Raw genomic sequence first — 9,235 nt, 5'->3', positions numbered from 1 at the left:
CGGTTTTCTCCCACACTCCAAAGACGTGCAGGTTTGTAGGTTAATTGGCTATTGTAAATTGTCGTAAGTGTGTAGGGTAGAACTAGTGTATGGGCGATTGCCGGTATGGGCAGTGGGTCAAATGGCCACTTTCAACACTGTATCTAAACTAAACTAAAACTGTTTCCATGTGCCCAGTGAACAACTACACTAACCAAAAATGTGTACAAAGTAGAATTGCAGCTTCGGAACAGCACTCAATGCAAGAAAGATTGTAAACTCAATATAAATTTAAATGCTCTGCTGACGTATTACTGCACTGGAGACCATTTGATCCATCAAGTCCAAGCTGGGTCTCATCAGAGTAATTTTGTCAAAACTTGGCTTCCCTGTAACCTGACCTATTCTCACTCCAAGCTCATCCACTCCCCTTTCATTCATATTCCCACTTAGCAATCCAACGAGTACCAACACAGCCAATCTTTAGGATGGAGGGGGAAACTGGAATACTGGGGAGCGAGGGGGGCCTAATGGTTACATTGGAAAAGGTGCAAACTCTGTACAAGCAGCAACCAGTCATAGCAGCTGTGAAGCAGCAGCTCTTTCCTGCTGCACCACTGTGCCAAACTTATAACATGTTTAACAGAATGTACGGGTGACAGCATCAGGGACATACACACAAAATGGAGTAACTCAGTGGAACGGGCAGCATCTCTGGATAGATGGAATGGGTGATGTTTCAGGTCAAGACTTCTTCAGACTGAAGACCGTCTGAAGGTCACAACCCGAAACACCACCAATTCCTTCTATCCAGAGATGCTGCCTGTCCCGCTGAGTTACTCCATCATTTTGTGACTATCTTGGGTTAAATCAGCATCTGCAGTTCCTTCCTACACATAGCATCATGGTCACATTGATTCCCTATTTCTCTGTTTATGTTCATTGAGGTAGGATACCTGCTGTATTGTACCATTGTAGCCTTGGGTGCAAAGGAAATCCAGGATATTTATGCAGTGATGAATGAAACAAACTGGTCAGATATATTTGACTTCTGAGGATTCCCACTTAAGAATTCTGTATTCAATTTTCCAATCTAATCAAAATCACAATTGTTGACAGTTTTTGTCTGTATGAGTCTTTATTTAGAAGTCATTTGCTAAACCCCCACCTTTCTGTTTAAAATGTTGCTCCAAACTTTCACCAGACCTCGGGTCACCTTTTCATACAGTATTATTGTGTCTTAAATGCCCACATTTATTATTGATATGGCTTTGGTGCAGTTTTACTGACGTTATCTAACTGGCAGTGAATGCAGCCAATATTTTTGAGTATTCTGACAAAGTGCTTGTGAAGATAAGAAAGGGGAAGGGTATGCTTGTATTTGCCAATGGACATCAATATATGAATAGTTTTGAAACCCTCATGGGTTCTTGGGGTAATATTAGAACTCCCAATACCCAAGATTAACCTTGATCTGGAAAACAATGAAAAGCACAAAGAGCCAAGAAATTAAAAATATTTATTTAATTGCAGATGTGAAAAGCAAAATCTGTATGATTAAGAAATAAGAAAACATTAATATCTCCATAAAGTAAACTAACATGGTTTTACTTTTACAGTGACTTGTGCTGATACTATAGACATTATCTTGGAACTTGGAGGCAATTTTTTCACTTGCAGGAAAGTTTAGGAATGCAATATGATGGAAGAGGGAAATACAAATTCAAAATGTAAATACTTACTGTACATTTGTTACTTTGTCAATGTGTTTGAAGTGTGGTGTTACCATAAATTAGAAATTAACTGCTAATCACCAGCTTCAGTTCTTTATAAGAGAAACGTTGTCAATGACTGGTTTCTCAGACTGATTGCATTTGGTAGAATTTAGTTTAAGATTTAATGGAAAATTCAGTTATAAAACTCTCTATCACTTCTTACTAGATCCTACAAAATGTAATGTAAATGGTGTAAAAATCACAGTTCATTGGGTTTTCTTCAAAGCTTACAAACATTAACGATAAGCGTATAGCTTTCAATCCAATCCGACGGGTTAGCACTTAGATTTTTGGTACATCTGAGGTTCAATTTTGCCAAGGAAAAATTGGTTCAAAATTTCTATTAATTCAAAACAAAATCTATCCCATGGGTTCCGATTCTTAGCATAATTTACATAGAACAGTGGTTCTTAACCTGGGGGTCGGGTCCCCATGGGGGTCATTTGGGGCTTTCCTGGGTGGTCATAAATAACACATTCATTTGTTGAGCCCATCTTTAGGAACCTAACAAAGGTACATATGACATACGTATGCCAAAAAGGTTAAGAACCACTGACATAGAGCATAGCAAAATAAAGCACATTAACAGGCTTTTTGGCCCACATTCTGCACCAAATGAGTCAAGATAAACTATTCTCCTATGACAGCACATGAGCCATATCCCTCTATATCCATATGCCTATCTAAAGGCCTCCTAAATGCCAATATTGTATCTGCCTTCACCACCCCCCGCCCCCGTATGAACATCACAGTGATGGAGACAGGATGACTAACACCGTCCTCTGCAGAATCCAGCACGAGTCCTGTAGACTATGTGGCCAACCTTGTGCCAAGTATAAGGTCTTCTTGGAGCTAGACAGGTACTTTGAAATACAAAAGGAAAAGTCCAGTTGTGATCCATGAGGAAACCGATAACACAGGTTGGACAAACAACCATTTCAGATAAAACAAGTATCAACTAAAATCCTATTTTTGTTTTAAACACGGCATTGGGATATTATTAAGATTACCAGATCTATTGTGGATTTATGGGGGATGAAAATTATGCTTGATTCATTTATTTGAAGTTTGAGATTATAACTTGTAGAATAGATAAGGGAGAAAACAGTTTTCATATGGACTTAAACAGATTGTGCCACAAGAGGTAATTATACATTAAAGCAGAGAATTGGGCATAATATACTTGTGTGGATTAAGGATTGCTTAATGGTGCAAGAATTGTCATAGTGGCCACAGATATTCTTTCACTATTTTAAAGGTTTGCTGATGGTATAAAATGGGGTGAAAATGTGTGTTGAGAGAAGGGACAAAGGAGGGATGTAGGGAGTCTAAATGAAAGGACAAAGACATGACAGAATTACTAATCGAGTTTGTAAGAGAAAAGTAAGAGTATTTTTGAATGGCAAGAGATTGAAACGTGTTCGAAGGTCTTTGTACACAGGTGCAGCAAACAATTATTGAGGCGAGCAATATGTTGGGTCCATACTGCAAGAGGATTTGGCTACAACAGTGGAGATGTCTTATATGCAAATATTGGTGAAATTATATCCAAAATATTATATACAGGTTGGATTTCTCATCAAAGGAAGGATATGCTTGCAATAGAGGGAGTGCAACAAAGGTTCAATAGATTGATTCCTGATATGGGAAATTTATCTGAGAAAGAGATAAACCAGTTGTACATAAGAATGAGAGATGACCTCATTGAAAGATACACAGAATTGTTATGGCCTTAATACAGGGGTGATGTTGCCCAAGCTGGAGATCAGTCCCAAAATATGAGAGATACAAGGAACTGCAGGTGCTGGTTTACATTAAAAAGACAAAGTGCTGGAGGAACACAGTGGGTCAGGCAGCATCTCTCGAAAACAGATACGTGATGTTTTGTGTCGGGTCCCTTCAGGACTACGATGTGAAGATACTTCTCCACACAGTTAGAAATTCTCTACCCAAGAGGGCTAGTAAAGTCTAGATGCTGGGTATATTCAAGATGGAGACTGATAGATTGATGCTATTATGGGAATCAATGGGCCTGAATGGTGCAGAAAAGCAGCTTTGAGAAATATGATCAGCCTTGATCTAGGCAGCACAAGGACCTGCTTCTATTTCTTAATCCTCACAGAAGACTGATATTCTGTTACATAGACAGCTGTTCCTGGTTCTTGCAGAAGTGATTTAAAAAAAACCTAGGAGAGGAGAAAATGGGCTGAAAAACACAATTAAAGCTGATGTCGATTTTGGGTATCAGTGGAATGTGAACCAAAATACAGTTTTTATTCATATACTGTAATAGTAACTAAGTGGAAGCAAGATTTAATTTCAATCATGCCTTTGTATTATAAAAGCATCTTAACCGCTGTTGCATTCTACTGTAAACATTACATTTCAGGCAGGGTTGGACAGTTCCACTTTAACATAATCATTCATCACATTAAGGATACGTGCATGAGTTTGTGTGTGTGCTTAACATGCTCCTCCAAAAGCAAATTTTAAATCCTTTTCAGTCCTCGGCACCAATCTAGTAAACTATTAAATATCAAGTAATTGGAATTTCAAGGATCATGCGATTGATGAAACATTGAAATGTACATAACAGTAGCACAATAACCAGTATCACCAGTACTGACTGCATGTGTGACATTCTATGAAGTCATTTTGGCAATGGTATGATTTAACTACTTTTGAATGGATTCTCTCATCACACTGTGCTTCGTTATTTTTGCAATGTAACAAATATTGATTAGAATAGATCCAGTATATCAGAATTAAAGTTCAGCGTAGGTAGGAACTGCAGCTGCTGGTTTAAACTGAAGATAGACACAAAAAGCTGGCATAAATCAGCGGGCCACACAGCATCTTTGGAGAAAAGAAAGAGGAGATGTTTCGGATCGAGACCCTTCTTCAGACTGCGAGAAAGGTCTCGACCCGAACAGTCACCTAATTCCTTTTCTCCAGAGATGCTGATTAACCCGCTGAGCTACTCCAGCTTTTCGTGTCTATCTTCAGGATTGAAGTTTCATCTTATTTTATATCAATGCACCCAATTCACATTCGGTCCTAATCAGGCTGAATTAATTAAATGGGCATAAAATCATACAATAAGTAATTGATTTTATTATCTGTAATAGGTTTCCATTTTGATGCATTAGCTCTCTGCATCATTGCAGCCTCATGAACCACTGAAATAAATCGGCATGTAGTTCCTGTATATCCACAATAGATAACAATTAAACTTGCCACAGAAAATTAAATCGCATACACTTCAATCCTATACTTTAATCAATTTACTAATTTGATATGTGCAATAACTGCCAGTCTGCTTCTTGGCACTAAAATGTCAAATATAAAATCTCCTTCACTCAGCATTTAAATTGGAGATTTCAAAAATGGAAAATGCTTCATTTCTTTAATTGCTTATCTCGCTTGGAATTAAATCTTGCTTTCCCTGTATACATTTTTTTCATTCCAAACCTGGTCATTCTCACGTGCATTTCCTTTTCAATCTGCAGGAAATGTTCACTTCGCAACCCATCAAATGGATTTAAGGACATGGTTACTTGTCCTTTTCATTCTGGCCCTGGGAGCTTGGTTTTGCACATTCTACTGCTATCAGCTCACATTTTCAGTAACTTGCTTAACATAAATATTACGACCCATTTTCCACAGGCAGGTCTCAGGAGACCAGCTAATGAATATGGTCCACTATCTCATAAATTCCCTTACCAGTTCAAAATCAGAACAAGATGCCTAACCTGCCAAATAATGTGTGCATCCAATCAGAACCATTTAATTGTGCATCCACACCTATATCTCCAAAAAAAAAAGTTAATAAAAAAATGTTTTCAGGTCTTTGCCTGTTCATATAATTCAGCACAAAGGACGAAACTGACCATTGAAAACTTCAAAGAACTTCAAATAACCCATGCATTCCCTCTCTCCATCCCTACCCCACCCAAGTCACGCCAGCTTTTCGTTCTCACCTAGCAAACGGCTAACAATAGCCTGTTTCCTTTATCATTGTTACTTTTTTGCATATCTTTCATTCATTTGTTCTATATCTCTCTACATCTACTTGTTTCCCCTTTCCTTCAGTCTGAAGGGTCTCGACCCGAAATGTCACCAATGCCTTCTCTCCAGAGATGCTGCCTGTCCCGCTGAGTTACTCCAGCATTGTGTGTCTATCTTCCATTTAAAATAATTATTCTTTTCTCCAAAATATACTATTTGTTAAAATGGAAATTAAAAAAAATTCAAATTTAGATTCAATGCTTAGAAAAGTGCTATACTACTGTCAGTCATTGAAACATTTATAGGATAGTTTGGCAAAGAGCTACACAACAATTACAAAAGTAATTTTCAACTTTGGTTGGTGTGGAAAATCAATTGTCAGAGTTTTTTTTTAAAAGGTTAGTGTTAAAATACAGGTACAAGTTGAGTAAAATCTTTGCAAGAAGTGAATGACTACTTCTGGACAAGAAAACGATTTAAATTGTCCAGCAGAATACAACCGCCTCTACACACCTTGACCATCTTCTTGCTGTGGGAGGAGGAGGTGGGGCAGAGGCATATTTGACACCAAGAAACAAAGCAGCTGCTCTTGGGTGGTGTGATGGGGGTGGGGTGGAGAGGTGAGAAGTCCAAGACAATATCACCAGTGAACAGTACTATTATTCCACCAGGCACAAATAACATATGGAATTAACTTGGAATAAACTAGAGCAGCTGCCATTGTCAGTGATCACCTTACACAGTCGTAAATTAAGGAGACTAATGATTGAACTGTAGACAATGAATGATTCAGCCACAAGGTTCTTAAAACTGCAATTGGATACCTAACATATAATTAAATCCTGATTTGTATAATAAAGGTTCATCACCAGGAACCGAGAGTTGCTTTGGTGACAAAAGGCCATTTAAAAAAACTGTAGTAAACAAATCAATGGTCTGTAAAATAATGCACTTATTATCGCCTCATTAATGGAAGGTCCAGTTAGTTAATATTAGTCCCATCTAATTTAAAATTCCTCAATTATGACACAGATGATTATGGCACAATGTCCTATCTCAACAGCAACAGAATTTCAAATCATCCTATCTGCATCAACTTGTCAAAATAAACATTCTAGAAAGAACCGGACAAAGCAGAGCTATGGAGTATGCCAAGTTCCTCAAGGCCATTATAACAATGACTCTGTTTCAATTTTAGTGCTTGAAATCAGAGTCAATGCAAGGTAAGAAACAAAAAAAATGTGGAGTGTGGTGGAGAGGGGGAATGGAGAAACTGAAGGGATGGGTTGAGATTGGCAAACAGTTTCCAATTTCAATAGCCGCAGAATTTCAAATCACCCTTACTACTTTATCGTTGGAGAATGCAAAGTTCTTGGAGATCATTATAATGTAACCTTTTCTGGATAGTACAAGTTGTCATAAGAACAGCTGATCTAGAACAAATGTCATAAGATTTTAATGTATTTCATTCAAAATAGACTGATGTTTTAAAATGGCTATTTTAAATGAAAGTTTACTGTCTTAAATATTTGACGTTAGGAAATATCAGTAAGGCACTAATCTTTTCTAGGTTTGTAATATCAAAACTATAAATGCCTCGGATCAATTAACTCATTTCACTTCAATTAAAAATTACATCATACGGCAGTGACAGAAAACAGTCTCACAAGAATGCCTTGGATATTCAACTTCTGAAGAATTTTTTCTTAACCATTATAAGCCGCAAATTATAAATACATTCTGATTTACATGAGCACATTCCACAATTTTTTCCCATGTAGAAATACCCAACAAGACAGTATTTAATAACATTTATATAGAAATGAATAAATATCTGGAAGATAGACGATCAGCATGGCTGGTGAAATTATTTATATTATATAGTAAGACCTGAAAATACCAAATATCTTGAAGAAGCATGCGTCTCTGAGGTAATTTTATACTTTTATATATAAATCTTACAAAGCAAAAAACAGACCTGAATGTATATCCACACAAAAGCATATATACCTTGTCACATTTTGCCATCTATGCTCATTCTACAAAGTGCACACATGCAGAGAAAAGGAAGCTGAACAGCTAGTAACATTTTATGTCTTGGCACAAAATAAGAAAAGTACTATTCCGCAAGCAATTAATTAGCGAGTATTGTGAAATTTCTGGCTCAATCTGATTTTTCCCACTTCGAATATACTGGCAGAAATACTGTGAGGCCATTTTTTCAAATTTGTGATTTGTAACTTAAAAGATATACAACTTCTCAAAGTGCCAAAAATAATTCTCAAAAATATATGACTACAAACAAAAGGTACACCATTTCTAACTAACGTGGCATTCAAAATGTGAAGTGTTAAGTTTGTTGCAAAATAGTTTTGGTCGCCATAAGTTTTTAAATCAACTTAAATCCAAAAGCATAATGATGTTAAAGAGCAAATCTGTGCATTCTCCTTAGTTTATTATAGTGTTATTCAAAAATTGCATGCTGTGTTTGGCAGGACTGTATAATTAGTTTAAAATTGTGATTTCTTTTTTAAAAACAACTCGCTGTTAAAACATGCAGCTAACATGAATCACTGTTCTCTTACTCATCTGATTAGAATGGTAATATAGTGAGAAAAAATAATTAAAAATTCACAGTAGACCAACATTTCCCTTAACATATAAAAAGCCCTGTGAATGCAGTGCACGGCATCCTTGTATCCTTTTTCAAAAGCCGATCTCTAAAGGGAGTATTGTCAACTGAAGGTCTTTTTTTCTAGTAGTAAAAGAGTTTAAACTAGGGAAACCAATTTACTTTTCTTTTTTTAAAACCCGAAATAGTGAACAGAGGAAAACATAGCCCTAAATCTTTCAGTTAAGTTTGTTAAATAAGTATATTAATATCCAAAATCATTTTGCTTTACTTATTTTAACCAAAAAAGTCAAGCTACAAAAATACATTTGCAAGATCTCCCTGAACTAACTCTTTTTTTTTAATGAAATAGAACCATAAGAATCAGTTATTCTCTCTTTTCTTCCCTCCCCATCCCAATCCACCCTCCCCAACCCGAGTCCCCAAATCCATTTGTACAATAGAATAATTCAAGCTCTCGAGCACAATCCTTGGCAGCTAGTACTGTATAATATAAACACAGGCAAAAGGTAAGGCAGCTGTTAGTTTCTACAAATACATTCCGCTCAGATGTATGTCTCCCAATGTATCTCATTTGCAAAACTGTAGGGCACAAACTGGTGATGAAAAACAGATCTGGATTCCTTTAAGAAGGGCCATTGTAATCAGTTTCTGCAGTGCCTGAGTGTCAAGTCTTGCAGGAGGTACAATTTTCCAAAAATCACCTTCCTTCTTCTCAACGAGACGGAGTACACAGGCTTCTGCGATGACTGCAAAGAATGAACATAACATCAGTATGGCTTTGTTCAAAATCTTCAACAAATTATCAATCTTGTAGCTGCTTGGTACTGGTAAAATGTGC

General features: G+C 36.8%; 1 protein-coding gene across 1 annotated transcript in view; it reads right to left on the bottom strand.

Moving 5' to 3' along the window:
* Positions 1-499: 499 nt before the first annotated feature.
* The window catches only part of jph2 (junctophilin 2), an 81,073-nt gene continuing 72,337 nt past the window's right edge, over positions 500-9,235 (bottom strand). The window contains exon 6 of the mRNA XM_055652534.1: positions 500-9,143. The gene's annotated coding sequence lies outside the window, so the exon portion shown is untranslated. The remainder of the gene's footprint in view (positions 9,144-9,235) is intronic.

Source organism: Leucoraja erinacea, chromosome 21, assembly GCF_028641065.1.
Source record: "Leucoraja erinacea ecotype New England chromosome 21, Leri_hhj_1, whole genome shotgun sequence".
NCBI classification, from domain to species: Eukaryota; Metazoa; Chordata; class Chondrichthyes; order Rajiformes; family Rajidae; genus Leucoraja; species Leucoraja erinaceus.
The sequence above is the reverse complement of the archived record's forward strand: the minus strand, read 5'-3'. Positions and strand labels throughout refer to the sequence as shown.